The following is a 25,566-nucleotide window of genomic DNA, read 5'->3' on the forward strand; positions in this document are numbered from 1 at the left end:
CATCTGTCCATGGGGATTCTGCAGGCAAAAATACTGGAGTAGGTGAGGGTTCCCATTTCCTCCTGCAGGGGATCTTCTCAACCCAGGGATCGAACCCTGGTCTCTTGCATTGCAGGTGGATTCTTTACCATCTGAGCCACCAGGGAAGCCCCTTGAAAACTACTAATGTAGAATATCTTTTACTCTTTAACAATCTTTTATCAACATTCATACAATTTCCTCTAAACATCTTCCTCCTGATGCTTGTGTTCAAATGACCGTGATGGCTAATACGTCTTTCTTCAGTATTCTTGGGCTCAGCAAGACTGGAGATAGTGGATTCATAGGCCGCCCCTTCTCTCTCCCCCTTCACTTTCCTTCCTACCTTCACAACCTGGGGAGCTTTTCTTGTTAGAACCTGGCAATCACCAGGCTGTTTTTCACTTGAGATCATTCACAATCTACTTGTTTCCCCAAAAGTCTTGATCCTGGCTAATATTCATTATTTCTGGTCTATGTTTATATAAATATTCTCAAAGCATTTCCAACCAAAATTGAGAGAACATTTTTTGAGATGTTTAAGGAATTTGAGGCATGCTCATGGCTGACTGTCATATCTGTGAACTTGCAGAAACTGTAGCAGAATTCTGCTGCCAGCCAAGAATGAGTCAATGGGCCTGGATTGTAGGCAGATTCTTTACCATGTAAGCCACCAGGGTAGACTTTCCTTAGCCTACACGTTGACTAATTCTGACATCCAGGGTAGTGATATGGTTGATATGAGTGTTTTGGGACAGAGAGCAGAGAGATTCCCCATCCTCCCTCCAAAATACATGGTTCTAATCCCTGAAGATATTATATTTACCAGAGAAACGAAAAATATAGATATGAAATAGTTATGGACAAAGCATTATATTTATGAATGTAAAGTAATTATGTTGTTGTTCAGTTATTCAGTCATGTCCTACTCTTTGTGACCCCATGGGCTGCAGCATGCCAGGCTGCTGCTGGAGTTTGCTCAAACTCATGTCAGTTACTAATGTTTAAAATAGCTTCATGCTTCTAGAGGCTACATGTATTGGGTAGCACAGATCTAGAGGAATACAAGAAGGCATCTTTGGTGCCCATACAGAAGTCACACTCAGGGAATCTTCTGTGTCTCCTGCCCAAAACTGGTCCCAAGTCTGAATATTTTATGCAGTTATTGAGGAATTAAGATCATAAGCTTCTACTATGGTCACTCTTGGGATGACTCAGGGCCCCGTGGCATTGGCTTTCTCCGAGGTCAGTACCAGCTGTATTCTTGACCACAGGCTGAGCCCATCAGTAGGTCTAGCCATCCCAGAGTTGGGATGGCTCAGCATCGTCCATCAAAGCTCTTAAGTTAGAGACTTACTAATAAGAATGCAAGAGGCAAAGAAGGCCTCTGTGGTCCTATGGCCTCATCTCCCAACACTTGGACCCAGCTCCATTCTCCCTGGGGGCAAAGTGAACAGGGGTGACTGTTGGACAGCAGTTCACCAGCTGCCAAGTTTTTGCCACATTGTTTTGAGAAAAGACAAGAGAAAGGAATAGGTGAGTGTTAGTATAACCTTTCGGAGAAGGCAATGGCACCCCACTCCAGTACTCTTGCCTGGAAAATCCCATGGACGGAGGAGCCTGGTGGGCTGCAGTCCATGCCTTTGGAAATTAGGGAAACGATTAAACAACTAGGCATTCTTGAGTCTGCCCAGATTTTCTTCTGCTTCTGATGTCAGAAGTCATGGCCTCGCATTACTCTTCTAAGCATCTTCGCTGACAGAGGCTTACTTCTCACGGGTTGTACTATTTCTTGGAAAATCACGGAATAACAACACTAGAAACTAAATCATTCTCGCAGTTAGCATTTGCTGAAAAGTACAAGATTATAAGCCACTTCTCTTACTCTGAATAGTGTATTTAAAGCTAAACCTATTTGACCATCTCATACCTCTCATTTTTCCTTTATTTGCTGGTGAGATAGATATTAAGGAACTCTGTGACTAGGCAGTGTTCAGAGGTGACGATGGAGAAAAGAGATCAGTGTCATTTTAATTCTGGGAGATGTCGCAGGCTGGGCTGACTTGCCATGGTTCAGGATGGGCCACAGAGAATCGTGGCACATTCCTGAGTGTGGCCATTGCTTCTGGTCTGTTATTGTGCTACAAACTCAGTGACTTAAAAAAACAGTGTATTATTATCACTCATGCTTCTGTGGGTTGAGGGGACTCAGCTGGGAGGTTTTCCTTTGGTGCCCCTCCCGGGTATGTAGTCAGATAGTAGCTGACTAGAGTTGACTGGCTTAACATCTAAGATGGCTCTCCCATGGCTGGGGTAGGTCCTGGCTGTCAGCCGGGGCTGTGGACTGGGGTATATCTATGTGGTCTTTATGGAGTTTAAGGTTTCTAATAGTGCGGCAGTCTCTGGAGAGTAATACTTCTTACTAGGTAGCTTTGGGCACCAACAGAGTCCTCCAAGAGACTCAGGAAGAAGCTGAAAGGTTTCTGATGATCTTGTCTCAGAAGTCCCAGAAATCCTATTCTACCTCATTTTATTGGTTAGAATTGGTTGGGTAAGTCACTGATTTAAGGGGATGCCAGATTCAAGGGAAGGGAAATCTGACTTTGCCTCTAAATTAAAGGAGGAGTAGAGAATTTTCATCCACCTTTAATATATTTGTTTAGTCACTCAGTCGTGTCCGACTCTGTGGGACCCCGTGGACTGTAGCCCGCCAGGCTCCTCTGTCCGTGGGATTCTCCAGGCAAGAATACTGGAGTAGGTTGCCATGCCCTCCTTCAGGGGCTCTTCCCAAGCCAAGGATTGAATTTGCATCTCCTGTGTTGATAGGTGGATTCTTTACCACTGAGCCCCTGGAAAATCCCTTTAATGTATTACAGTGATCATGTTGAAGGAAACCACTTAAAGAAATTAATTTGGCAGTTATATTCCAAAAGGATCAAAGGGTTGAGAGATTGCAACATCTGGATTTTGGAAGGTGCTTGGGTGCTTGGGGAAAAAAGGGAAGGTGACCAGTTCCAGAATCTTGTAGAAAACCAGTGATGCCGGGACCGTGTAGGGTTACAAGGAAAGAACATTAGACTGAGAACTGTGTTTAAGGAAAGCGGTACTCTTGTTACGTATTTTGTGTATGACTAAGCACAAAAGGTTCGCTCAGCCCTTTTCTTTTTGATGACGCAGGGAAGTTGGTAACGGCTGCCTTTTGGATGGTGATAGATGACGTGGTCATACGTGGTTTTGTGTTATGTGTTGAAGCAGTCACCAAGTCAAAGACAGCCTGGTATAAAAGAGAAGGCCCGCCAGTCCAGTTCTGCTAGGTTGCTAACAATTCTTGGAAGTTACTAAGGCAGTCGGCCATTGGAAATTGCTGTGTTCTTTCTGCGCTAACGTGGCAAAAACCAGACACTAGAAGTCTCCGTGGCCATTTACCTTCATTGAACAAGATGAAAGCTGCAATTAGAACCAAGAGTTGGCAGTGCTGCCTGCCGTGTGTGTCTTTTCTTCTTCATAAAGGAGGTTATGTGCATGTGTGTGCGTGCTGTCGTGTCTGACTCTTTGCAACCCCGTGGACTAAAGCCCAGCAGGCTCCTCTGTCCATGGGATTTTCCAGGCAAGAATACTGAAGCGCATGTCCATTTCCTCCTGCAGGGGATCTTCCCAGCCCAGGGATTGAACCTGTGTCTCTTGCATCTCCTGTATTGGCAGTCGATTCTTTTACCACTGTGCCACCTGGGAAGCACACAAAGGAGGTTAAGAAGTAGTTTATTTTCCATGGAAGTTTTCTGCTATTTTATACTTTCTCCCCGGCTCTCCTCTTCTAGTTCATGTGTAGCTGTCTGATTGCTAAAATTCTTAACAATCAGAGGAACTTGAGTAGAAAGATGATCACAGAAATTTCCATGTCAGGAGGAAGTTTTTCATGCTAACAATTTTTAAATTAAAAAAGTAAAGGAAAAATTGACCTAAAGAAATGAATACACGTTCATTCCTTGGGCACTTAACAGTGAGTCCAACATGATGAAGGTCCATATGCTGGCTGTTTGACCTGTGCTCGTGATTGACATCAGAGCCATTGGTCTCCACTGGCTTCTTGTCCAGTTTCACGAGGGCGCTGAGATGTCCATTGTCCACCTGAACTTGTGGAATTTGCGCTCATTGTGGAGTGATGGTGCTGAGATACATCATTGATACACAGCTTTTCCCTGAAGAGTCAGAACTGGAGGAGATGCCAGCACTGCTCAGGCCCACAGGACTCCTCAGAACAGTGGGTGGCAGCTCATCGGTGCTGTGCTTACTGACACCATGGCTGCTGCCGCTATGTGAGTGGGAATGCCTGTCCCTGCTGGGGTGGTAGCAGTTGGAAGGAAGTTCCTTGTGCTTCTCCTTAGGGTCCTTGCTAATATTGTGGGCCCGAATGCTTGCCCGTCCCATGGCCTTCATCAGAAGAGCTGTGTCCTTCTGAAGAAGAAACTTTTACACTTACGTGTAAACTTTACGCGTAAACTACTTATGTGGAGAAAGGAAGCCTCCAGCTCATTAAAGCTACGAAGCTGCGGTGACAGGACGTAGAAAGAGACATAGATTTAAAAAGTCATTATTTGGAGGCCAGTGGATGGAAAATGTGTGAACGGAGCAGAAAAACTAGACCGTAGAAGGAAGTCCATCTAGGACAGTGGTTTTTAAACCCCTCTCAGGGAACACTGTGGTTCTGTGAACACTTACCGGCAGTTCCATAAATAACAACAACAAAAAGAACCAGGCGTAGCCAGAGTCACAGAGGCCCCTTGTGCGAACATGTAATTTTTGAAAAACTTTTCCACGACTGAAGTCAGCTTAGCGTGTGAAGCCTCATTTCCATCTGATGCCAGCAAAAAAAAAAAAAAAAAATCTTGGCAATACAGAGTTGTTTAGTCTGCACTGGGTTACGGCTCAGTCTCTTTGCATAACCTAAGAGAATCTGTTCAGAACTCTTCCCTCTTCAAGCAGCTTGTTTTCCTCTGGACGGTAACTGGGATTCTTCGGACGTGATGGAGGTGGAGGTAGGGAAAGCTTTCGGCTTGTCCTGGGGTCCGGATAAGGGTTCTGCCTGAAGGTCACTCTCTGGACTTACATCCCCCAGTGGAGATTGAGCTTGCCCTGCTGGTCCCAACCTGTGCCAGCTCATCTCAGCCCCGCTGATGTCCCCTTGGAGGGTCTGGGACTCTGAACACTGGACCTAGCGAGGCAGCCTGGCCCAGGCCCAGCATTTCTGTTGTCCAGCTGCCCCTTGGCCTGGGCCATGCTGGACCCAAGTCTTTGCTACGACATGGGTGGTGTCCAGGGCTACACCTTGGGGAGCCCAGGGATTCTGGTCTCTTCCAGAGTCCCCTCAAGCCTCCTCTCTCGGGAGGAGGCCAGGGTCTCTCTTTTGTTTGGTGGCAGGGGAGAATGGGGTGCTGAGTCTCCTCTCAGTGACTGTCCAGGGTCAGCAAACACCAGGCATCTCTTCTCTGCTTTTCTTCTTGCCTCCTGCTGAACGCTGCTCCTCTGGGTGGGAAAAATACCTTGTGCTCTTTACATGAATGTACATCCTTCTGAACTCGATGGTTTATGATATAAATGAGAGGCTCAGCGTTCACCAGCATTTTAGCTTTGGGGAGTCAAGGAAACAAGCACATAAACGCTCCCTCTTTAGAGCTGTCATGTCTGGCCTGAATGTTCACAATGGGCAATCTTCAAAGTGTCATGCCTCATTGGTCATGGGCAGCGTCTTGTGTTTCAGACCATGAGAGCATGCTGTACCAGTCAACCAGGTGCTGTTTCTTTCATGCATTGTAAGATGGTCCTCCTGAAGAGGGTCACATGATCTGAGGAGCTTGCCAGGTAGGAGAGAGACTGAAAATTCTCAGGGAATACAGTCTTTCTTAGACTTCCCTGTAGCTCAAATGGTAAAGAATCTGCCTGCGATGCAGGAGACTAGGGTTCGATCCCTGGGTTAGAAAGTACCTCTGGAGAAGGGAATGGCAATCCATTCCAGTATTCTTGCCTGGAGAATTCCATGGACAGAGAAGCCTGCCAGGCTATAGTCCATGGGGTCGCAAAGAGTCGGACATGACTGAGTGACTAACACACACAGTCTCTCTTAAGGAAGGTGGTCTGGGGGGTAGCAGGCAGTCGAGTCTCCCAAGTGAGAGTCTCAGAGATGGGAGGGGAGTGAGGGACACACACTCCAGAAGTGTTCTGTTGTTTCTGTTGCTCACACACTTTTGTCAAACTACATGTGTCGTCATTTTCATGAAAGGTCTCTGACTTAAAGTATACCCTGCATCTACAGTATCTGTGTGATGCTGAGACCAGAGCGGACAGTGACTTATGTGACAGCCTCCACCTTCTGAAGCCTCCAACCCAGGGTGGACCAGGGCAGGTGGACACACCGTTACCTAGGAAACAGAGGGAGAACGAGCCAGGGAAGGCATTCAGCACAGCTGAGTGAGGGAGATGATGATTTCAGGATCCCAGCAGAACAGTGGTCACAGGTGAGAAGGGCAGGCCTTCAGGTCTCATCCCCACAATGGGGGGCTGTTTGAGGGTCCTCCTTGGGTCTAGGGGCCCAGGCATCTAGCAGAACAGCTGGGGTATGGGTTTGTCCGAGGCATCAGAACATAAAGAAAAATGAAAATGTAATTATTATTTCTACATGATCGCACAAATCAATTTTACTTTCTACTTGTAAATGACTTTAAAAACTTCCATTGCATAAACAGTAAGACAGTTGTATCACTTCTGGGCTAGTTCTGCAGTGTTGAGCTGGTCCCCCCATGTCAGTTTCATTAACTGCCACTTGGACACATGCGATGAAGCAGTTTCAAGTGGAAGATGCAGAGAATCGGCAGCACTGTAGGTCTGGACACACACTTGTTTGCAATCCTGCACACGTGTTGCAATCACCTGGGTCTACGGTGACACGTGTTGTTCAGTCTCTAAGTAGTTCTGACTCTTTGCAACCCCATGGACTGCAGCACCCCAGGCTTTGAGTTTGCTCAAACTCATGTCCATTGAGTTGGTGATGCCATCCAACCATCTCACCCTCTGTCGTCCCCATCTCTTCCTGCCTTCAATCTTTCCCAGCATTAGGGTCTTTTCCACTGAGTCAGCTCTTTACATCATGTGGCCAAATTGTTGGGAGCTTCAGCATCAGTCCTTCCAGTGAATATTCAGGGTTGATTTCCTTTAGGATTGACTGGTTGGATCTCCTTGCAGTCCAAGGGACTGCAGTGGCACTACTGGTAAAGAAATTGCCAGCCAGTGCAGGAGACCTAAGAGACAAGGGTTTGATCCCTGGGTCAGGAAGATCCCTTGGAGGAGGACATGGCAACCCACTCCAGTATTATTGCCTGGAAAATTCCATGGACAGAGGAGCCTGGTGGGCTACAGTCCATGGGGTTGCAAAGGGTTGGACATGACTGAAGCAATTTAGCGCACATGCACGGGAGCTTTCAAAATTCTGATATTTGGGTGTCAGCTGCAGAGATTCTGATGACGCTTATCTGAGCATCAGCAGTCCAGATCCTCTCGGTGATTCTAACATGCAAGTTGGGTTTTGAGAACCATCACCTAAATAGAAATTCACTGCGAGATGGGACATGTGACGAGTTCTCATAATGCTTTATCACCAGCCCCAAATTGAAGCCTGTTCCTCCGAGAAAGAGGATCCATATGAACTCTCAGTTCAGTTCAGTTCAGTCACTCAGTCATGTCCGACTCTTTGCGACCCCATGAATCGCAGCACGCCAGCCCTCCCTGTCCATCACCAACTCCCCGAGTTCACTCAGACTCACGTCCATCGAGTCAGTGATGCCATCCAGCCATCTCATCCTCTGTCGTCCCCTTCTCCTCCTGCCCCCAGTCCCTCCCAGCATCAGAGTCTTTTCCAATGAGTCAACTCTTCGCATGAGGTGGCCAAAGTACTGGAGTTTCAGCTTTAGCATCATTCCTTCCAAAGAAATCCCAGGGCTGATCTCCTTCAGAATGGACTGGTTGGATCTCCTTGCAGTCCAAGGGACTCTCAAGAGTCTTCTCCAACACCACAGTTCAAAAGCATCAATTCTTCGGTGCTGAGCCTTCTTCACAGTCCAACTCTCACATCCATACATGACCACAGGAAAAACCATAGCCTTGACTAGATGGACCTTTGTTGGCAAAGTAATGTCCCTGCTTTTGAATATGCTATCTAGGTTGGTCATAACTTTCCTTCCAAGGAGTAAGCATCTTTTAATTTCATGGCTGCAATCACCATCTGCAGTGATTTTGGAGCCCCCGAAAATAAAGTCTGACACTGTTTCCACTGTTTCCCCATCTATTTCCCATATGAACTCTGGAACCAGATAAAAGAAAAAGAAAAAAAAAAGAAAAATATCATCATTTGTGGTCTCAAGACAGGCATTAGAGCAGAAGAGCTGTGGCTGCTGGACGATTTATGCTTTCTTCCATCTCAGAATTATCTGGGGCAGCTGAAGTTGTCTCAGTTCCTGAGTTTCTGATGTAGATATCAAGAGATGGGTGAGGGACACCAGCGTCTGCCCAGGCGGGAAGGGATACAGGAAGGGGTGGTGTGTTCTGTTAGGAAGGAAACAATCATCGTTGACTCTGTGTCTCCTGGGAGGTTGGCCTATGAAGTCCTCAAAACAAGCTGGGGGCCAGTCACTCGCTGGAGGCACAGATTGGAAAGGGAAGGGTTCCTTGGAACCAAGGGGGTGCACTGGGACCTCAGCCTCCTCCCTCCGTCCACCCTCCCCAGGGAGGTGTAGGTGTGACCCATTCATTGCATTCCTCTGAGTTCAAAACGAACTTAAGTGAGTTTTAAGCTTAAAAGCCCACGAGGTCTGGCCAGGAAGTCTGATACCAAGATTGGACCACATGCACTGCTGTTCTCTTGTCCGGGGCCCATAAGAGTAACAGTAAAAGCAGCAGGTGATTTGTGGAGCATCAACTCTGCGCCTGGCCCCAGGTTTAGGGCATTAGCGCCTTGAAACCCCACAACTGCTCCACGAGGTCGGTGCTGTTAAGATCCCTTTTCTCAGAAGAGGAAACAGCGGTTCAGAGAAGATCAACAAAGCGCCTGAGGCTTGCTGAAGGTCCGGCTTGGGGACAGGAGTGTGAGCGTACCTGGGGTCGAGAGCTCCACCGGAAATCGTGCCCAGGGGCCCCGCCGTGGGGGTGGGGGACATCCACGGGGCCGAGGTCACAGTGAGTCATCCCCTCTCTGTCCCGAGGGGCGCGCGGCCGCCGTCCAGGGTCCTGCGCGGGGATGCCAGGGGGAGAGTGGCGCCGGAAGGGGCCGGCGGTCTCCCAGTTCCGCGGTGGGGCGGAGTGGGAGCCGTCCCCGCCCCAGCGGAGCCGCGCCCGTACTTTCCCGGGCGCGAGGCGGAGCCGGCAGGGAGCGCGGGTCCGGGTCCCGACCGAGGGGATGTGATGTGCCGGCTCCCAGGGCGCCTCCGCCCGCCCGGCCTCCCCGCACGCGACCGCCGGGCGCCAGGTAGGAGGGCGAGGGCGAGGGCGGGGGCGGGGGCGGGGGGCGGGAGGGGGACGACTGTCTCTTTGGCACCTTCGCGCGGGGCGTCCCCTTTCCCTGCACAGCGCGCAGAAAGCGAGCGTCCTTTCCTCCTACTCTTGGTTGTCAGTTTGTCTTCTAAGAAGGTGATGGCGGTTTAATCTGTGTTTTGTTGTTGTTCTTTTTGTGGGGAGGGTGGTTGTTTTTATTCCTGTGTGAACCAGGAGTAAACGCTGTTCAAATCTGTCTTTGGGGAACTTGGCAGTCTTTCTGGAGGTTTATTCTAGGGTGTGTCTGTAAGTTGCTTGCAGGCGTTTTAGTCCTGCCAAGTTGAACTGGTTTGGGAGCGGCCCTCCTAGGGCTTTGGGCTGGAAAGGGTTGTCTCCTGGAGGAGATAGTTATGAATGCCCTAACCACCGTGGGGAAGGGTGAGTTGTGGCTCCTCCAGATGAAGGTTGACACTGAGTGGTGTAGCTACAGACACTAGGGTGACACTCATTCATAACAGGCATGCACCGCACTTTACAGTTTATAAGACCGTTTATACTTAATGCTCTTTTATCCTCCCAGCAGTCTCCCGAGAGACACGCGATTATCACCCTCCTGTTACAGCGGAGGAAACAGAAGCTTAGATGGGGTGATTACCTTGGTGGAGGGCTGGCACCCAGAAGGAGACAGAGACCTCTGGACTCCACATGGTATGTGCTAAGGCGCTCAGTCATGTCTGACTTTCTGCGACCCCATGGGCTGTAGCCGGCCGGGCTCCTCTGTCCATGGGATTCTCCAAGCAAGAATACTGGAGTGGGTTGTCATTCCCTTCCCGACCCAGGGATCAAACCCCCGTCTCTTGTGTCTCCTGCATTGGCAGGTGGGTTCTTTCTTACCTATTTTATATCCTATTCAGTACTCCATTTAGTATTTTGTAGTCATACCCCCCTGGTGCTCAGATGGTACAGAATCTCCCCACGATGCAGGAGACCTGAATTCGATCTCTGGGTTGGGAAGATCCTCTGGAGAAGGGAATGGCAACCCACTCCAGTATTCTGCCTCGAGAGTTCCATGGACAGGGAGCCTGGCAGGCTACAGTCCACGGGTTCACAAAGAGTCAGACGTGACTGAACGACTAAACAACAGTTTACTTAACAAATGTTTATCGAGTGTCTACTGTGTGCTGGGTACTCTTCTATGCTAAGTACTGAGGATAGAGTAGTGAACAAGATGGGTGCTCATCGCTGTCCTTGATTGGACAGGAGTCTGCTTGGTGAAGTAGAGGACATTGGAGGTCTCTCTGCCTAGTGGGATTCTTGGAGATTTGTCCCAGTGGACAAAGTGTGGTTGTCCTGGGCATCACTCAATACACTCTGGCTCAGCCGTGCTCCTGGACAGGGCCAGATGGAGAGCCTGTGACTGGGCTGCATCCGTGGCAGGTGTGTCCATCTGGAAGCAGGCAGAGAGGCCGTGGAGAGCGTCTCACTGATCCACGTGGCAAAGCTGGACAACTGCAGTGGAGCTCCCATAGCACGGGGTTAGGGAAGCGCAGGGGGATTCGTATACCATCAACACGGACAAACTCAATGTGAACACACCGCTGTGAAGGACAGGAGTCGTCAGGGACTCTGCCTCCTGTTGCTCCCCGTCTGCTGCTGTCGGCCGGCAGTTGCCTGTGTTTTCCTGTCTTCCAGGGTGTCGGGTGGGCTGACAGGATCTGCACTGTGAGCAGCTTTGCCCCCCCTTGAACCCCATTAGGTGCTGGGGCCCCAGGCAGTGCTGGTGCAGCCTCCTGGCTGTGGCACGCGGGAACTTGCAGAGTGATCTCACCGAGTGTGGGACGGGGCTGGCTTCCCCAGGGCTGTGGGTCACCAGCATACTTTGGAGTTCAGCACCATGAATTAAAAATAGGGAGAAAGCAAAACAACAGTGGAGACAAGGACGTCGCTGGTGGTCCCATGGTTAAGACGTCACCTTCCAAGGCAGGAGGTGTGGGTTCATTCCCTGGTCAGGGGAGCTAACATCCCACATGCCACAGGGCCAAAAAACCAAACATAAAACAGAAGGAATGTTGTAATAAATGTTGTAATAAAGATGATACACATCAAAAAAAATTTTTAAGTGGAGACAAAGTGAAATCTAGAAATGTATAAGGTAAAGCTTGATGAACTATGTACTTTTAAAAATTGAAGTATAGTTGATTCACAGTAATTCAGGTATACAGCAAAGTGATTCAGTTATTCAAAAATCTGCAAAATTCAGTTTGCAGATTCTTTCCCATTATTTTTTTTAATTTATTTTTAATTGGAGGATAATTGCTTTACAGTGTTGTGTTGTCTTCTGCGATACAACAGCGTGAATCAGCCGTAAATATTTATATGTCCTGTCCCTCTTGAATCTTCCCCCCTGCCCTGCACCCATTATGGTTTATCACAGGATATTGAGTAAAGTTTGCTGTGGTATACAGTAGGTCATTGTTGTTTATTTTATAGGTACTAGTGTGTACCTTAGGGGCTTCCCTGGTAGCCCAGATGGTAAAGAATTGGCCTGCAATGCAGGAGATCTGGGTTCAGTCCCTGAGTTGGGAAGATCCCCTGGAGAAAGGAATGGGAACCCACTCCAGTATTCTCACCTGGGAAATCCCATGGACAGAGGAACATGGTGGCCTACAGTCCATGGGGTCGCAAAGAGTTGGGCATGACTGAGTGACTAACACTTTCACTCTCCTTCAGTGTGTACCTTATTTGGTGACCCCAGTGGGGCTGCAGGAACAAAAGAAAGCACAGTGCTCCATCCTGCCGGCTTCTCAGGCCTGCCCAGGGCACTCTCAGCACTGCTGGATGGGACCTCAGTGCAAACTAACAAGCATCTCGGGGTGTGCCCGGGGCACTGGCATTCCTAGAGTCCCCAGGCTGGTTCTAACGAGTAGCTGAGGCCGACAACACCAACACGTTTTCCTGCAGGCACCTGGCATAGCACAGCCTCCCGTGTCTTCAAGATCAGAAAGAAGCACTCAGGAGATGCAAAAGCATTCCTGGTAGAGAGAAGCAGGCACTCGCTCCTGAGAGTCCCCATTTAAGAGGTACAGAGTACAAGTACCTGTACCTGATTCCTGATTTTGGGCCATCTCTCAAATGACCCCCACTAAAGTGCAGTTTGGTAGCTGGGTTTCAGGGGGACTCAGGGTGCTGTTGATGGAGGAGCAGCTTGGCATTCCAGGCTCTGCACAGCTGGCTTCCCAAACCAGAGAACTCAGGAAGTGGAAGTGTCAGTCAGTGATGTCTGGCTCTTTGCAACCCCATGGACTGTAGCCCACCAGGCTCTTCTGTCCATGGGATTCTCCAGGCGAGAATACTAGAATGCGTTGCCATGCCCTAGTCCAAGGGATCTTCCCAACCCAGGGATCGGACCCAGGTCTCCTGCATTGCAGGCAGATTTTTTACCATCTGGGCCCCTAGGGAACTCATGGACCCCTGAAAATACAGCCAGTGGCTCCTGACCAAGAGTCAAATTGAGTCAGATGCTATCACTTTAGACCGGTGCTTCTCACCTCACTCAAAACCAAATATCCTCCCCCTTTTTATTTCTTTTTTTATTTTTTAAATTATGGAAGTATGATAACACAGTTACAGGACACTTGGAAAATATACAACAAAACTACATATAGTTGCACTATAAATTACAATTATTTTTTAAGTAGATAAATTAATATTTTTAGTTGGAGTTTCAATATCAAATTCTCAAAAATTAATAGAATGAATAGAAAATTAGAAGGAAAAGTAGGCTTGCAAGGCACTATGAACCAATTCAACATAATTAAGATTTATACAGTTTTTGCACAACAGCAGCATACAAATTCTATTCAAGTTCCCATAGACTATAAATCAAGAGACACTGGAATATGTCCAGGGACATAAAACAAGGTGCAAAAATTTCATGGTCTAAATGAATACTCCCTTTTCATGAAAATATTTTAACCCCCCCTTTACAATTCTGAGTTGATATAATAAAACTTAGCTACAACATGATTTCCAAATAATATAGTAGCCTGTGTAAGGAATAAGTAAAGTAATTTGGGTTAAAATGATGTATTTTGGTGTGTAGATGCTTGGGTAGGGGCCGACTGGTCTGATGAAGTCAGTGGTGTTTTATGCAGACTGAGTGCAGGGATACAGGACGCCTGCCCATGTAGCCTGGAGCAGACACATGGTCCACACACCCCTAGGTGAGGACTGACTGGTGATCAGGGTCTGAGTGGTGATGGGAGGCCAGTCTTCCCTCCATTTCCACAGTGATTGCATCCCAGGAAAATTCAGGATCTATGAAACTGTGCCAGCAAAATATATTTTATCCCAGTGGAGGATGGAGTAGGGGTGCCAGGCTCCCAAAGTGGTAAATGATGCTTCTGTCAGCGTGAAGGTCTGTGGGAGCCTGGAATTCAAGCAGGATGAGGGCCAGGTCTTCACTGTTGGGTGGGAGGGTGCTATTCCAGACGAGTGGCATCCATGGTCTCTGCCACTAAATGACCACCCAGAGAGTCCCCTTCCCCACAGTTTCCAAAATGCTCCCTTGAGGGGCATGCTGGCCCCATTGAGAACCACTGCTTTTGCTGCCTCGGTTGGTAGTAAGTAATGAAAGCAGGTATGTGCCCTGAAACAGCAAGGCACCGACGGTAGCCGGAGCTTCCCAGGTGACTCAGTGGTAAAGAACCTGCACGCCAGCGCAGGAGACCAGGGTTTGATCCCTGGGTCAGGAAGATCCGCTGGAGAAGGACTGGGCACCCCACTCTGGTGTTCTTGCCTGGAGAATCCCTTGGACAGAGGAGCCTGTCGGGGTGCTCTACGTGGGGTTGCAGAAGAGTTGGACACGACCTAGTGACTAAACAACGAGAATAGCAGCAGGTGTGAGCTGGCCATCGGGGGTGCACACGCACTAACTGTCAGAAGGTTGGAGAGGAGATGATAGAAATCAGCCTGGTGGGGCCACGTGCATTACCAGGAGGTGCCTGCTCAGAGGCTCACAGGAACTTCAGAGGAGATGGAAATGGAAATGTCTGTATCCTGATGGGGGTGTTTCTGGTGTCTGCAGTTGTCCTGGTTTATGGGATTGTAGACTTAAGATTTGTTGTGTATTTCGCTGTGTGCATGTTTTACTTCAGTAAGAAAAAAACCCCACGAGTGAAAACACGGAAGGATTCTTGCAGAGACTGTCTGGTGCTCTGAGACTCATCTGTGGACCCCATTCTGGGAAGCGGAACTGTTCTCACCTGAGCAGGAGCCAGTGCTCCAGGCATCTTCTCTCTCCCTGTCGACTCTGCAAGTCTTGTGTGGCCGCTGTCCATCTCAGAGCCTTTGGCAAGTGTCTGGGTTGGGGCTGTGCCAGAGGGTAAGATGCTGGAAGAGGCGAGGCAGTGTGCTTAACACATTATTGACCAGAGGCATAGCAAAATGCCTTTTGTTACCCAGATGTTATTGACTGGAGACCTTTCAGTATTCACTTACATAACAATCTGCAGGCCACAGGCATTAGTTTCTGCAGAATTCCCCAGTCAACAGATTAAAAAGGCACCAGGGATGGAGACCAGGGTCACTTCCATCACTCAATCTGGTTTCTCTTGTCCAGGAACCCGAGGAAGGCAGAGTGGAGACCTTGCCAAACTCCAGCCTGGCGGTCAAGGGCGTTCCTGTCTGTAGCCTGCTTGTGACAGTAATCACTTCCCTCCGTGCCTCATTTTCACCTCTTCCCTGAAAACCCATGTGACACCACCAATATGGTGCTGTGTAAGAGCTGAATAGCTTAGGATTCCTAGCAACACCAGAAACCTCTGTGGCTATTTTTACTTTGTCTTCACGTCCTGTTTGCGATATCCTTATGATAAAACCCCCAAACTTTCCTTTCCCCGTTTGTTTGGGTAACTAAGTCAGTTCTGTGAGCTACACTTTCAGATCTGTCTGCTGATAGGAAGATTGCCAATATCTCAGGGGTTTTTGGACTTTGGGGTTTTGGGGGAGGATGTATATTCCTACCACCTCTGGTGGGATAGTTTTTTTTGGTCAGAGTCATGGAAAGCTCTTCCTCGGGGGAGGATCGGTGACGGCCATGCAGGTCATGTGGTCGAGGTTTAGGACGTGTCATTCATCTCTGCAGAATGGGGCAGTCATGTCACCCGGGAGCACGCTGTGGGGACCCCAGGAGGACACGTCCATGTTCTCCTTCCTGGTGCAGAGACCGTCTGGGGTCTTCTCTGTCCTTGGGGTTGGTGTCCAGCCTTGTGGGTGTGTCAGGGGGGCTGAGGAGAGGGGACTGTGGTGCTCACCCAGGACAGTGCCTCTCAGATTTTACCTCCAAAACATTCCTCTTGGAAAATCAAGAGTGGATGCTCGGCTGAGCACACCATGATGTCACCTTAAGGGACGATTTTTTGTCTTGTGTTTTATCTCTTGGGGACTTTTCTTTCTGCTTCATGACATAGTCCTGTATCCTCTAATAGAAAAATTACTAATATAAAATAATTTGTAATTAATTTTATATTAATATAAATGTTTATGTTAATATAAGTTATTGATACATATTAATATAAAAGTTTATAGTATGTTTAAATATATATTTAAATTACATTTAATTTATTATTTTATATTAATATATTTTGTTAATGTATATATAACATAACATTTTATATTAATATAAAATAATAAATGGAATTCATTTTATATTAATATAAAAACTCCCCCCAGAAAATCCTCATGGAGAATCATTGCTGCAGGAAGATAGACACTGAGATCCCTGGCCATTTGCAGCTTATTTCTGGGACTTTGCTTTTAAGAAACAAAGACCGGTGTAAACACAGAATTCTAAAGTATTTTCCACCATCATGTAGTTCTCTGGCTTTATAAGTTCTTTTACTGCCTTGTCTTCAAAACTAACATTTTTAGTTTTAATAATGACTGTTTAATAGCAGGCTGAATGCTTGTCAGAGGTGAAGGTCCTCATTATGGGCTTCATTTTAATACCATAATCCATTCCCCATGCATGTTTCCACTAATTTTCCATAGAGCATGTGGGTGGTGACATTTCATAAGTCTTATAGTCTTTGCTTTCCCTGGGGACTCATACACCGCCTCTTTTTGTTATAGGTGAATTAGTTAGAGCATCATTCTCTGAATATTTCTCCATTATGTCAGGCATACATGTAGGCTGTGTCTGTTAATGTTTGGGATGAGAAGTCATATTAAATGATTCCGTCTGTGTCTGTACAGGGAGACACAGAGTTTACAGGGAGATGCTCAGTGTGGAGAGTGAGTTGGCGTGAAGTGGAAATATGGAAACTACCATTAGGATTTCCTTTTTATGGCTCAGCTGGTAAAGAATCCATGTGCAATGTGGGAGATCTGGGTTCAATCCCTAGGTTGGGAAGATCCCCTAGAGAAAGGAATGACAACCCACTCCAGTATTCTGGCCTGGGGAATGTCATGGACTCAATAGTCCATGGGGTCACAAAGAGTCGGACACAACTGAGTGACTTTCACTTCACTTCCCTTCTGTATTGAGAGGCAGGGCTCTGCTACTTCAGGTCTCTGGAAGAGGGAGGGGCTCCTTAGGGCTACAATATGCCTCCTTGGGTTTCTGCAGAAACTTCCCTTAAACTCGGATAGGATAGATCCCACCCAGGCCCTGTATTTTTTGTTTGTTTGCTTTTGGTTTTGGTTGTGTGGCATGTGGAATCTTAGTTTCCCCGACCAGGAATTGAACCTGTGCCCACCCTCCACGCCCCCGCCCCGCCACACACACACACACAGTGGGAGCACAGAGTCTTAACCATTGGTGTGTGTGCTTGGGCATGTCTGACTCTTTGTGATTCCAAGGACTGTAGCCCAGTAGTCCAGACTGTAGTCCAGGCCGCTCTGTCCACAGGATTCTCCAGGCAAGAATACTGGAGTGGGTTGCCATTTCCTTCTCCAGGAGATCTTCCCATCTAGGGATTAAACCTGTGTCTCCAGCATCTTCTGCATTAGCTGGCATATTCTTTACCGCTGAACCACTTGGGAAGCCCCTTAACCACTGAACCACCAGGGAAGTCCCCCAGACCCCATACTTTGGGGGCTTCTGCCCTGCTTTTCAGCCGGCCACAGGCTTCTGCATGGCCAGGAGTCTTAGAGCTTAGAGGATGGTACAGAACCCAGGAGCCCTGGAATTCCCTGCCCAGATAGCCTGCCCTCAGATTCCAGGGTGGACGCAGGCCTCTTTCCCGATAGTCCTCTGTGGACTCCACTGCCTGAGGGCCTCCCTGGTCTGCAGAGTGGCCAGGGCTATATGCAGGGTGGGAGAGGGGAGGGTGGGGATGCCTGCCTGTGGGCACGCTAAGGGCCCCCACAGTATGGGATGGAGCTGGGGGCAGGCCGGGGAGTCAGGCTTGGAGCTTACTGTGGATAGAGACCCCCTGAACCCCACGTAGCAAGGCCCCCTGTAGGCCCTGTGTGGACGGTGCAGCCCAGACACACGTGTGTCTTCCTGCATCTTCTGTGTGCGCCTGCCGTGTGTGTGCGCCTGCCGTGTGCGCGCACCTGCCGTGTGTGTGTCTGCCGTGTGTGTGCCTTCCGTGTGTGTGCTTGACGTGTGTGTGTCTGCTGTGTGTGTGTCTGCCGTGTGTGTGTCCGTGGTATGCCACCTCAGCCCCTGCATGCCTGGCTTCTGTCCTGGAAGACAAGATTCACAATGAGGGGGAATTCCTCAGATACAAGAAGGAAATGCCTCAAGAATTAGAAGGCCTTAATAGTAATAGATTCTTTATGGCCACAAGGTGGGAGCAACTGTCCCCCCGCTGCGCTGGGACCCTCGGCCTTGAGGAAACCCCTTCGGTTCCTATGACACCATGTCTCTTTTCCTTTGTCTGCACCGGGTGCAGTTTCTTACCGTGATAGGAAGGCGCTATGGATGAAGTCTGCCATTCCCCGAAGTAGGGCTTTCCATGGGGCCAGTATGTTCATTGTAAATTCTGATACTTAGTCTCTGTTCTTAACTTAGCTCACGTTGAAGTTTGTCTTTCTGGATCTAGTAGGAAATTGCTTTATGCCTCAGATTTTCATTTTCACCTTATCTTTAATAAACCTGTAGCTGTGTATGTATGTTCCGTGGACCACCTAGTTATGCTGTGATGTGCTGGTTTCCAGATGTTATCCCCAAGAAGCAATGGCAGCTCTGCTTGGGGAGTTGACAATGGCTCGCTGTTTCACGGAGTGTCATAGAAAGCTATGCCATGTTTTCACTCCTGGTGCACCTAGTCAGCAGACCAGACCGGTGGAGGTAGGGTGACTGGCCGAGGCTTTGGTCACCCCACCCCTCCATGACTGCCCAGGTCAGACAGTGCCCTGGGTCAGACAGTACCCTGGGTACCTCAATGCACTGCTGCGCCTCTGCACATCAGCTGGAAGCTGCGATGGAGACAATGTCAGCAAGTCTGGGAAATTTCATACATAATAAAGGCAGGGGGCGGGGGACGCTTGTTCATTTACTGGGGGAGTTAATCATCTTATTTTATGTGGAAAATTCACCAGAGAAATAACGTGGTGGAATAAATCAGTGACTGTAGATATTTTCTAAAAGGATAATTTTTATTTATTTTTCTTTATCGGTGTTTTGTTGCTTTACAATGTTGTTAGTTTCTGCTGTACAGCAAAGTGAGTCAGCTATATGGAGTCTTTTCTGGATTTCCTTCCCATTTAAGTCCCCACAGAGCATTGAGAAGAGTTCCCTGTGCTGTACAGCAGGTTCTCATTAGTCATCTGTTTTACGCATGGTATCCATAGTGTGCACATGTCAGTCCCACTCTCCCAGTTCCTCCCACCCCATTTCTTCCCTTGGGATCCATACATTTGTTCTCTGTGTCTACGTCTGTATTTCTGGTTTGCAAATAAGCTCATCTGTATATTTTTCTAGGTTCCACATATATGTGTTGATATATTAAAAGCAGCAAGGAAAAAGCAACAAATAACAAATAAAAGGATATATTGAATTTTATTACAAATCGATTTCAAAACACCATTTTTGAAATCTTTGCTGAGTTTCCTCTGGATAAGGGGGGTGATGCTGACCCAGAATTCCTCGTGGCATTGAAGTGCTGCAGTCCAGCTCCTGCTCCCCAGTCCCTCGGACCTCCTGCCCCCTCCAGCTGTGAGCCTTTGTCCCCCGCCTTAAGCACTGGTGCACCTTCTCCCGGGCAAGTCTCAGGCATCTCCAGCCCCCGGGGATGGCTCCCCTCTGCCTGTCCTCTGACTCGTGGGCAGTGCGTGCTTCCCCCGCTTCATTCCAGGTGGGTGTTGGTCCCTTTTCGGTCTAGTGCAAAGGTGGTGGGTGGGTTCCTTCTGGCCTCCCTCCCTCTCTCTCTCCTTCCTTCCACCCTGACTTCTACAAGTGTTATTGAACTCTTAGCACATGCAGGATGTGTAAGGGGGGGCCCTCCTCCGAGGACTGCAGGAGACTCAGGGGATCTGCCCTGGACCCTTCTTCCTTGGCCAGGCAGGGAGTTCCAGTGACTGGGGGAGCCGCCCAGCGTGGCCAGAGCTCTGCATCCCTGAGGCAGCCAGTGCGGGGTATCAAGGAGAGCCTGTGTAACTTGGCACTCATAACTGTGGAGGAAGGGGGTGCGCAGGAGCCCGTGGGAGAGGCTGTTGATCAGAGAATCCACTCGGAGCTGATCAGAAGTCATAGGAGAAGCTGGCCAACTAGGAAGGAACGGATTGAATGACAGTCATGGGAAGCACTGTAGAGGCAGCATGGAGGCAAAAGGATTCAGGGCTTACAGATGAGCCAGGAGCGGAGATAGCCCGGAGCTGACAGAGGAGAAGGGCTGGGCCCTCATTCCAGGGAGATGGCCCAGAGCAGGGGTGGGTGGGGGCCATGTGCTGTAGAGCCGTCTAGTAAGATGGGGACTTGGAGGGGTGGTCCCTTCACGTGGAGTGACCAAGAGCCTGTGGTAGCCTATGTGACACATTTCACAAGGTCCGTGAGACTAGGGAGCAGAGGGCAGGCCATTCAGAGTGGATATGAAAATCCTTTTAAGAAGTTTCTGGGGCAAAGAGGAAGAGAGAAAGTGAAGTGGTTAGCGGGGTGTGGTGTCCACTTCTTTGCAGAAGATTTCCTGGGCTTCCCAAATAAATCCATTCTGCTCATCCGTCCTCCCCTTTCCCCAGTCTGTTAGTTTCTCCCTGAGATCGTCCACAGGGCTCCCATCAGCTATGGTCATTCTGAGCCCCTCAACGGGAGGGGCTTGGGGATGGGTAGATCCTGGATGCGTGTCTTTGATCTGGTGCCTTATGCTTCACAGTGATGAGCTCTGACACCTTGATGCGATGCCCTGTGCTTTCTCACAGTAAATCCAAAGTGAACAACAAGGGTGGCATTTAGCACATTTAGTCTACGTGGAAGGTTTGGCATTGAGTTAGGCTGTTTTACCCACTGGGCATTGAAAGCCCTTATGCTGAGGCTTTCCCAGCTTCTCAGAGGCCCAGGGAAATGATACAGACCTGAGAAAAAATAAAATATCAGACTCCAGAATACTAAAAGTAAACTGCAGACTTGGGAGTGGATGATGAACTGGCTGCAGGATGTCTCAGAAGGGCAGTCCCATCTCAGCTTTCTGAAGTTTTCTCAAATTATGTAACCCGTCACGGATCACAGCCTTGTCGTGACGAAGGGGCTTACATAACTCAATGACACTATAAGCCATGCAGTGCAGGGCCACCCAGACAGAAGGGGATCAAACTAGTCAGTCCTAAAGGAAATCAACCCTGAATATTCATTGGAAGGACTGATGATGCTGAAGCTGAAGTTCCCATACTTTGACTACCTGATGCAAAGAGCCAATTCGCTGGGAAAGACTGAGGGCAGGAAGAGAAGGGGGGCAACAGAGGATGAGATGGTTAGATAGCATCACTGACTCAGTGGACATGAATTTGAGCAAACTCCAAGAGATAGTGGAGGACAGAAGAGCCTGGCATGCTGCAGACCATGGGGTCAAAAAGCGTTGGACATGACTGAGCAACTGAACAGCACAACCTCAGTAGAAAATTATGTAATTTGGAATGCAGGTGTTAAAGAAGAGTGGAAAGGACAAGTGACGATTCGTAGAGGAAGCCTGTTTTTAAACAGGGCCTGGAAGTTTCTCCTGGCAGCTGGGAAGTTTCTCGGAGCGTTATTCTCAAGGTGCCTTAAGGTATGGGCTCCTTGAGGTGGTTTGACTCATTCCTGCGCCCCAGTGTACAGCAAAGTGCCAGGTGTGTGTTCAGTTAAAACAAACGAGGGGTTGTCAACCTCTGTACTCCTCACCCCGACTTGATTTCCTGAATGTTTTCTCAAAGGACGTGCTCTTTAAATGCGTGACTCACCTTTGCAAGCTTGTTTTGTTATTTTGGACACCTTGAGACCTGTGCAGTGGTGGATGACTTACCGTCTCCATTCGAGTTCACGCTCACGTGTGTGCTCTTCCTTCCCCAGGCAGCTGCGGCCCCTGAAGATGCCAGCTCCCTCCTAAGAAGTGGGCCCGCCTCCTACAGGAAACGACCTTCTCCACAGTGACCAGGCTGGTTCACCCCAGGGCCTCACCCGCCTTCTCTCATCAACAGCGGAAGCTTCCCACCGTGTTTAAGGTAGTTCTGGACTATCTCTCACTGTATACAGAATATTTTGTTTTTGTCGGTGTGTTTTTCTTTGGGACAGCTCCGTGGTTTTATCTGACTTCTGAAGGGGTCTGTGACCCTAGAAAGAATCACTGCCCACCCACTTTCCCAGGGTCACCCCCGCTTTAGCTCCAGCTGTGATCTTGTGATGATGTTCCCAGTACAGGTCTGAGCTGTCTCAACTCCAGGTCGTCCCAGATCCCCTGTGGATTTCACTTAACTTTCACCTAACTCTCATGGTCGCAGGGTCTGTCATGTGGTTCCAGGAGACCCAGGCTGGTGGTGCAGCGAGTGACACCCCTGTGGGCATCTCCTCGGCTCTGTGGGTACTGTAACCCACCCTCCTCACCCTGCCCTGCCCCTTGCTGGCACCACACGAGTGACTCAGGGCCAGTGGGTCCCAGACCCACTCAGTCACTGCTTCTCTGGCTTACCTCCCAGTGAGTCTCACTTTGTTTGTCTGTCTCTGTTGGCTGCTCATGCCTGCATCCCTGCTCAACCTGGATGGCCCCTCCTTGGCTGCCTGCTCTCCCTGCCTCCTCACTCATTTCCCATTTATATTCCACGTAGGTGCCAAAATTTCCATTAAAAAAAAATCTGATCGTACACTACTCTGTGGCTTAAAGCCTTTCAATGGTTGTTTTGCCACCTACAGATTCCAGTCCCCACTCCTCAGCAAGGATCTGCGTGTTCTGGGCTCTTTCCGCCTCTCTAAGCTTTGCCGCTTTGCACCTCAACTCTGACTTACGGTCAGGAATGTGATGAATCTCCCCTGTGCTCTCCCTCCATGAGGCTCACCTCACGCCCGGGGCAGCTGTCCGCATCATGGTGTGACTCAGTGGACATGCCCACTCTCCCTGCTGGCTGGTGAGCTCCTTGAGCCCCTGGGTCAGTATTTCTAGTCTTGTTCCCAGGACCAAGTATAGACATAGGCACGCAGTTGTTGTTCGATTGTGTCTGACTTTTTGTGACGTGATGAACTGCAGCATGCCAGGCTCCCCTGTCCCCCACTGTCCTCTGGAGTTTGCTCAAACTCATGTCCATTGAGTCAGTGATGCCATCCAACCATCTCATCCTCTGTTGTCCCCTTCTCCTCCTGCCCTCAGTCTTTCCCAGAATCAGGATCTTTTCAAATGAGTCAGCTCTTCACATGAGGTGGCCAAAGTATTGGAGTTTCAGCTTCAAAACCAGTCCTTCCAAAGAACACCCAGGGCTGATCTCCTTTAGAATGGACTGGTTGGATCTCCTTGCAGTCCAAAGGACTCTCAAGAGTCTTCCCCAACACCACAGTTCAAAAGCATCAATTCTTCTGCGCTCAGCTTTCTTTATAGTCCAACTCTCCTTCCAGTGAATATTCAGGGTTGATTTCCTTCATGATTGACTAGTTTGATCTCCTTGCAGTCCAGGGGACTCTCAAGAGTCTTTTCCAGCACCACAGTTCAAAAGTTCAAAATTCACAGTTCAAAATTCTTTGGCGCTCAGACTTCTTTATGGTCCAACTCTCACATCCATACATGACCACTGAAAAAATCATAGCTTTGACTATACAAACGTTTGTCAGCAAAGTGATATCTCTGCTTTTTAATATGCTGTCTAGATTGGTCATAGCTTTCCTTTCAAGGCATGTGGTAGATCTTCAATATACAGTCATGTGGTAGATATACCAATGACTGTATATTGACTGTATATTGACTTTACTAATTCACTCAGCAGTGAATGAGTAAAGAAATAAATGGATACCTCAAAATAATTTTACCAGAACTTATATCTATTATCAGAACATGCTGCTGCTGCTAAGTCGCTTCAGTCGTGTCCGACTCTGTGCGACCCCATAGACGGCAGCCCACCAGGCTCCCCCGTCCCTGGGATTCTCCAGGCAAGAACACTGGAGTGGGTTGCCATTTCCTGCTCCAGTGCATGCAAGTAAAAAGTGAAAGTGAAGTCGCTCAGCCGTGTCCGACTCTTAGTGACCCCATGGACTACAGCCCACCAGGCTCCTCAGTCTATGGGATTTTCCAGGCAAGAGTACTGGAGTGGGGTGCCACATGAGATGACTGATAACAGTGTTAACTCAGAGTGACCATTTGCGAGATGGTGTTCTAAGCCCTTCACATGTGGTAGCTCATTTAATCCCCACAATAGTCCTTTAAGGACAAATACTCTTATCATGGTTCCAATTTTATCCAAAGAGGGAACTGTAACACAGAGGCTGAGCTTCTATCCAGTGTGGGTATGTGGGATGTGTCTTGTGATCACATGTGAAAGTGAAGTGAAAGTGTTAGTCGCTCAGTCGTGTCTGACTCTGTGCGACCCCCTGGACTGTAGCACACCAGGCTCCTCTGTCCATGGAATTCTCCAGGCAAGAATACTGGAGTAGGCTGCCATTTCCTTCTCCAGGGGATCTTCCTGTACATATGGCTGATGCCTAAATTGTGAGCGTCTTGAAGAGCAGGTTCTCATTTTATATTTCACTTGATTTACTTTGAATTTTTAAATCATATTTTATTTATTTTTGGCCACACTGAGTGGCATGTGGGGTCCCTGGTTCCCCGACCAGGGATTGAACCTGTGCTCCTTATGTTGGAAGTGCAGTCTTTACCACTGGACAACCAGGGAAGTCTCTATTTTGAATTTTTAAAATTATTTTTGTCTCTGGCACTCCCATTTTGCCTGGCATACAACAGAACATGAATGTTGCTGAGGGATTTTCTGACTTGGCCAACCTTTCAAGGACTCTCAGGGTAAAAGCTAGTCCGGTTTGGCTTTGCTCTTGGAATTTTTGTGTCACTTTGGGGCATAAGGGGGATTTTGTTAATTTTGGTTGGGAGCATGTTTAGCGTGGCCTTGGGTGGTGCATCTTTACCTGCTTCTTCTCCACTGTCCTTGCTCCCTGGGTTGTGTGACTCTTAACCCCCATCCCATGGTTTGGAGCTAATCCCCTGGCCCTAGAGTCCTGGGAATGACAGGGATTCATCAGGGGATAGAAAGTCCCCTGTGGAGGGGAAGGGGGCGTCTCCCACCTCCTCCTTTTTCCCAGAACAGTTCCAGGACAGGTGAAGTAAAACCTGGACGCCTGGGGCTGGTCTCCTGTGTTTTATGATTCTGCGTATGTGCATTCTCAGTTGCTAAGTCTTGTCTGACTCTTCTGCCATCCCAGGGACTGTCTATGCCCTCCAGGTTCCTCTGTCTATGGAATTTCCCGGGAAAGAATACAAGAGTGAGTTGCCATTCCCTTCTCCAGGGGTCTTCCTGACCCAGGGATAGAACCCATGTCTCTTGCATCTCCTGAACTGGCAGGCAGATTCCTTACCCTGAGCCACCTGGGAAGTGCTTTATGTATCTAACAGGATACAAAGGGCTCTG

The 25,566-nt window shown here is 48.6% G+C and overlaps 1 protein-coding gene across 10 annotated transcripts in view; it reads left to right on the top strand.

The window, feature by feature from the left end:
- IL1R1 (interleukin 1 receptor type 1) overlaps window positions 1–25,566 on the top strand; it is a 134,344-nt gene that overhangs the window by 74,585 nt on the left and 34,193 nt on the right. For 2 of the 10 annotated variants that reach the window (XM_061431776.1, XM_061431779.1), the window contains exon 2: window positions 22,022–22,173. The gene's annotated coding sequence lies outside the window, so the exon portion shown is untranslated. Of the gene's footprint in view, window positions 1–4,922; window positions 5,055–9,378; window positions 9,530–10,114; window positions 10,243–14,690; window positions 14,887–15,154; window positions 15,239–19,465; window positions 19,839–20,445; window positions 21,741–22,021; window positions 22,174–25,566 lie in introns of those variants that run through there. The other 8 variants (XM_061431778.1, XM_061431781.1, XM_061431773.1 and 5 more) reach the window with 8 other exon arrangements.

This window comes from Bos javanicus, chromosome 11, assembly GCF_032452875.1.
Source record: "Bos javanicus breed banteng chromosome 11, ARS-OSU_banteng_1.0, whole genome shotgun sequence".
NCBI classification, from domain to species: domain Eukaryota; kingdom Metazoa; phylum Chordata; class Mammalia; order Artiodactyla; family Bovidae; genus Bos; species Bos javanicus.